Source organism: Myotis yumanensis, unplaced genomic scaffold (genome assembly GCF_028538775.1).
Source record: "Myotis yumanensis isolate MYYU_CA2020_CCGP unplaced genomic scaffold, mMyoYum1.0.hap1 SCAF_6, whole genome shotgun sequence".
Taxonomy (NCBI): Eukaryota; Metazoa; Chordata; class Mammalia; order Chiroptera; family Vespertilionidae; genus Myotis; species Myotis yumanensis.
In genome coordinates, this window is record NW_027223757.1 from 13,106,494 (window position 1) to 13,112,243 (window position 5,750).

The following is a 5,750-nucleotide window of genomic DNA, read 5'->3' on the forward strand; positions in this document are numbered from 1 at the left end:
TGTGTGTGTGTGTGTGTGTGTGTGTGTGTGTGTGTGAGAGAGAGAGAGAGAGAGAGAGAGAAAGAGAAAGAGAGGCACATTCCTAAAGTGAATGTCATTTAAATGCTCCCAATATGCTGAGAGACCCATTAAAGACATGAGTCTTGTAAGTACACTCGCACACTAGGTTTCAATGAGGTGATAGCCTTTGAGCTGTGTCTTGAAGATGAGGTAATATCTCATATTTTAGAGAAGGCTTTTCAGCTCAAGTTATGTTTAAAAGCAAAGATAGCCTCATGGGAAGTTATCAGACATGTTCTAGTATGCTGAGAAGACTAATCTTTTTGACATGCAGGATAATTGAAGCAATGTTTGGAAAATAGTAGAACAAAAATGGAGATATAGCTTGGGAGCAACTGTGGATGCTTGTGGAATGAGGTTAACCTTTGTTTGAAAGAAGTGGCCAAGCTGAATGCTTTTAGTTATGGAAGTGATACTTCTGAGCAGTATACTAGTTTTATAGGCAGAAGGATGTCTCTCTATTCTGTTCCCACTACCTATACTGTTCATACAAGCTTAGCAATGAGGCTGAGACCTGTGGTAACAAAGATAGCAGATGTGTGTGTACCATTATCTGGCCTTCCAGCTCACTTGGTTCAGGCAAAACTAGCACCTTTTTAAAGGTCCAGAGACAAGTATTAAAACAAGAATTTATCTTTTCTTCATTGTCATTTCGCTAGTGCAATTATTGATAAGGCCATCATTTAAAAGTTGTTTCTAGCCCTAACCGGTTTGGCTCAGTGGGTAGAATGTTGGCCTGTGGACTCAAGGGTCCCAGGTTCGATTCCAGTCAAGGGCATGTATCTTGGTTGTGGGTCCATCCCCGGTAGGGAGTGTGCAGGAGGCAGCTGATCGATGTTTCTAACTCTCTATCCTTCTCCCTTCCTCTCTATAAAAAAACCAATAAAATATATTTTTTTTAAAAGTTGTTTCTAAGAAACTTGAGCACTAGAAAGTAAATTGAGGTTTCTATTCAGACAAGGATTCTCCTTAAAATGAAAATGCTGCTTCTCATATTTCATTTTTTGAAAAAACAACAACACAGCCTTATTGAGGCAATAAAACTGTAAGATAAATTGTACAATATTATTTGATAAATGTATACATTATACAAAGTTCCATTTTCTAGTTAGTTAACAAATCTATCACCTCACGTATTTATCTATTTTTGTTTGTAAGAACATTTAAATCCTATCTTGTAGTAAATTTCAATTACCCGATACAGTGCCATCAACTATAGTCATAGTGTTTTATATTAGATCCTCAGACCATATTGATCTTATATCTGAAATTCTGAATACTTTTATCAACTTCTTTCTATTTTTCCTTCCTTTTCCCCTCTAGCCCATGGCAAGCACTTTTGTACTTTGTTTCTACTAGATAGACTTTTTTTTCAGGTTCCATATATGAGAGATTCCATGCAGCATTTGTCTTTCTCTGTCTTTCTTATTTTACTTAACATAATGTCCTCGAAGTCCATCCATGTTGTCACAAGAGGCAGGATTTCCTTCTTTCTCATGGCTAAATTTTCCATTCAATTCTATTCCATTCCATTCCACTACATTTTTATCTAGTCATCCATTGATGAACACTGAGGAAGTTTCCATATCTTAGTTTATTGTGAATAATGCTTCATAAACATAAGATTATAGGTATCTCTCCGAGACCCTATTTAAATTTCTATTGTATATATACTCAGAGGTGGGACTGCTGGATCATAAAGTAGTTCTATTTTTAATTTTTTGAGGAACCTCCATATGTAAATTAAAATTCCCACCAACACTGCACAAGGGTTATCTTTTCTCCACATGCTCACCAACACGTTTCTTTTTCTTTTTTTTCTGATACTAGCCATTCTGAAAAGTGTGAGATGTTATCTCACTGTAGTTTTGATTTGCATTTCCCTAGTGCTTAGTGATGTTGAGACTTTGCCATTAGAATGAATAAATTTGGGGTAACATTCCTGAGACCTCTTTTCTGAAAATAATGCTTTTGCTGGGTATAGTATTCTATAATAAAAGCTTCTTTCTCTCCGTAGCTGGTTTGGTTCAGTGAATAGAGCATTGGCCTGTGGACTGAAGGATCCTAGGTTAGATTCCAGTCAAGGGCACTTGCCCAGGTTGAGAGCTCAATCCACTGGGAGCTTTTTATTATTTATTTTTTCTTCATATTTGTTCAGTGTTTGGGTGTAGGTTTTGTTTTTATTATTATTTTCATTTTGTTCCTAAAATTCGGGGCTTTTTATAGTTGTACCTTTCTTCACTTAGGAAATTGTCTCCTGGGTTTTATTTTTGAACACTGCCTTTCTTGTCTTCCCTTTAATTTCTCATCCTGTAAATCTTATCAAATGGATATTATTTTGAGGTGAACATCATAAAGTGATTGGTAAGAAGCTGAACATAGCTTGTATAGTTTGTCAAACCTATGTAATGTTCTGAAAAGAATTCATTCAGATAATTTCAATTGGTACATTTCATTTAAAAATGCAGATTTCTGGCATTTTTGGAAAATTGGAAGATGTGGCAAAATGAACATGCATTTCTGAATGCAAATAATTGGCGAGTCGTAGCAGCCTCCACTCTCAGATGTGAGGCTCATGTTCCAGAGTGTCTCTGTCATGTGCTCCCCTCTGTCCTTCTGACCCTAAGCTCAAATATTACTTTCTATGATGTGACATCATACCAGGCCCCCCTTTTTCTTAAACTGGAGAGAGTCTTTGCTTGTATATGTTTCAAAGTGGGCATAAGAAAGAAAGTATAATTTATTTCAAGAAAAATAAATATTATTTTTTAGTGGCAGTAAAGAATTTTCCTACATGTTTATAGTATTAACAAAATGTCTGTTAAACAAATAAAGTGAAAAGTGCCATTTCATATGTATATGAAATGTATTTTTAATGTGAAATATAAGAATTATCATAGGCCATAGACGTGTGGAAATCTTCATGATGAAAAATTTAGTTGACTGAAATATGGACTAACATTTCCACAGGCTTAATTTTTGAATACAAATACATATAAATAAATGATGTAGCTATGATATGGTACTATGAATTAGGATAAAAAATCACCCTTATGGCAGTTTTATTACAGATGGTGGCTTTATAAAATCGTATGTATTGGAGGCAATAGAAATTATATGTCTGAAAAGAAACAAGCTTTGGAAGTGTAAGTCAAACTCGAGATAGGGCTAAGAATTTACAGTCTGTGTTGGAAGAAAAAAAGAGTTATTTATGGCCTCGTTACTTATAGCTGCTGAAAACACAACTGTAAATAATGCTCACCATTTGGATGTATGTTATTTATCATCAGTAATTTTTTTTATTTTTACTGAATAACATTTGCAGATGGTGTCTTTAACAGTGACAGAATTACTTAATTTTTAGTGTTGAAAAAAACTTAATGTAAATTGGTCAAAATTAGTAGGCATATTTATAGATAGATGATGCTTAAGTGATGATCTGTGTTAAATTGAAAACCTCACCATGGTCTATAGCCTTCCCAATTGGTGCAATTCCTACACACACCAAACCCTTGAGCCTCATTTCCTAATGCTTTCCCTTTTGCTTAGTTACTGCAGGCATTTTAGGGGCCAGAGTCTTTGCATCTGCTCTTACCTTTGCCTGCAAAATTCTCTCACAAACAGCTATAGGGTGGTCCCTTCACCTCATTTTGGATATTTTCCATAGGATCCCTGGCCAGTATATTGCACGTAGCACCTCCCACCCTCTACAGCCTGCCAACACATATGTCAATTTGCTATTCTGCTTTCTTTGTCTGCATACTCACATATTCTATTACCTATATATTTTATTTTCCGTTCTCCACACCCTCCTGTCAAAAACACATTTATACCCACCTATGCTTAGAAAGTAAACCTCACAAGGACAGGTTATATTGCTTTTAATTTTTTTTCATTTGTTTGTTTGTTTAGTTTAATTTTTGATTTTTGTTTTTCATTCCCAGAGGTTAGAAAAGTTGTTAGGTGACTAAATGAGCAAAGTGAATTGGATATATTTTTTCGATCTTAAACCTTAGCCAACTCTAGGTTTTGCTTAATTGACTAGATACACAATATCATAGTCTGGATGTTATTTGGATTGGCAAGGATATAAATGCAAAGACATTCTATTTAAATTTTTAATTAATTAATTAATTAATTATTTTAATTGTTGACTGTATTACAGAAAATATATGGAACGCTTTGCAAATTTGCATGCCATCCTTACCTGGGGGCCATATTGATCTTTTCTGAATCGTTCCAGTTTTAGTATATGTGCTGACATTTTTAAACGACTGAAAGATATTAACATATTTATGTCACCCAAAGCAAAATCTCCACCTCAGCTCACCAACAAATGTTGAATTATGGAACTGGTCATTTTGGTTGACATTAACACACTTAGTTAAATATGCTCCCAAATATTATGGTGGAAAATCATCCACGTAAATATAGGTATTTGGTATATAATAGAGAGTACATCTTAAATCACTGAAGAAAGAAAGGTGCTGGAATAACTGATTAAAAAAAATGAATCCGAGAAGAAAATATAGTTTATAATTTTATAAACTTGGCTTGTGAAAAGATCTAAAGTTACAAATAGAACAAAAAGAAACCATAAAAAAAGGGTATATAAATAATATATAAAACACAACCAAAATTATTATATATAAAATTTTAAAAAAAAACACACTAATTCCCAGTAAAGGGCACATACCTGGGTTATAGGTTTGATCCCTGGCCCCAGTTGGGGTTCCTGCAGGAGGTAAGCAAATGATGTGTCATTTTCACATCGATGTTGTCTCTCTCTTCTTCTCCCCCACCTTCCACTCTCTCTAAAAAAATCAATGGAGAAAATATCCTTGGGTGACGGTTAACAACAGCAAAATAAATAAATAAATAAAAATTTAAATAAATTTTAAAAATGTAAAGCAGAGAAGTAATAATAAAAATACCTATAAGTCAATATGTAAAAGACAAATACTCTAATAGAGAAATACAAAGTGATATGAACAGTCAATACATACATAAAATTTAGTCAAAATATGTGAAAATATTTAGTCACATTACTAAAAAAAAAAAAATTAAAAATAACAGTTACCACTCTTTGCCTGTTAAAAACAAAATTCAACTGAGTAAGTTTTAAAGGTCTTCTTGGCTTTATTTAAAGATTCATGAAATAGGCGGCTTCCAGTCTAGAAAACAGAAAGAAACTCAGAGCCTCTGTACAAAATGAAAGCTTTATATGCACAAGGGAACAGGAACAAGGAAGTGATAAGAGTGAAAAAGTGAATTGGTTATTGCGAGGGCAGGGGTGCGGAATGTCCGGCCCGCTGGCAGTATAAGGCCTGTGAGTTGATTAAATGTTTGGCAAAATACAGCAGCCTAATTTTTAAGTTGATAATGTTGTATGGCCCTCGAAGGATGTTATAAATATCCAAATGGCCCTTAGTAGGAAAAGGTCTCCCAGCCCTGCTCTAGGGGATGACAGAGGACTATCAGGTAGATGTCTAAGTAATGCTGAGCAGGCTTTAAGATTCTTGGTGTAAGACTCCATTTCTGGGAGCACCAAAATGTAATTAAGTTAGATCTTCATTTGGTGGCTTAGCATAAGTACTACAATTTGGGGTCTGTTTGTTTTTTAACATGCCTCGATGAGATGGTCTAGGCCAGGGGTGGGCAAACTTTTTGACTCGAGGGCCACAATGGGT

At 34.6% G+C, this 5,750-nt stretch overlaps 1 non-coding gene across 1 annotated transcript; it reads right to left on the bottom strand.

Annotated features, from left to right (window-relative positions):
- Positions 1–4,226: 4,226 nt before the first annotated feature.
- Positions 4,227–4,332, bottom strand: LOC139013330 (U6 spliceosomal RNA). The gene has a single exon (XR_011471987.1). It is a non-coding gene; the product is annotated as a U6 spliceosomal RNA (small nuclear RNA).
- Between the last annotated feature and the right edge of the window lie 1,418 nt (positions 4,333–5,750).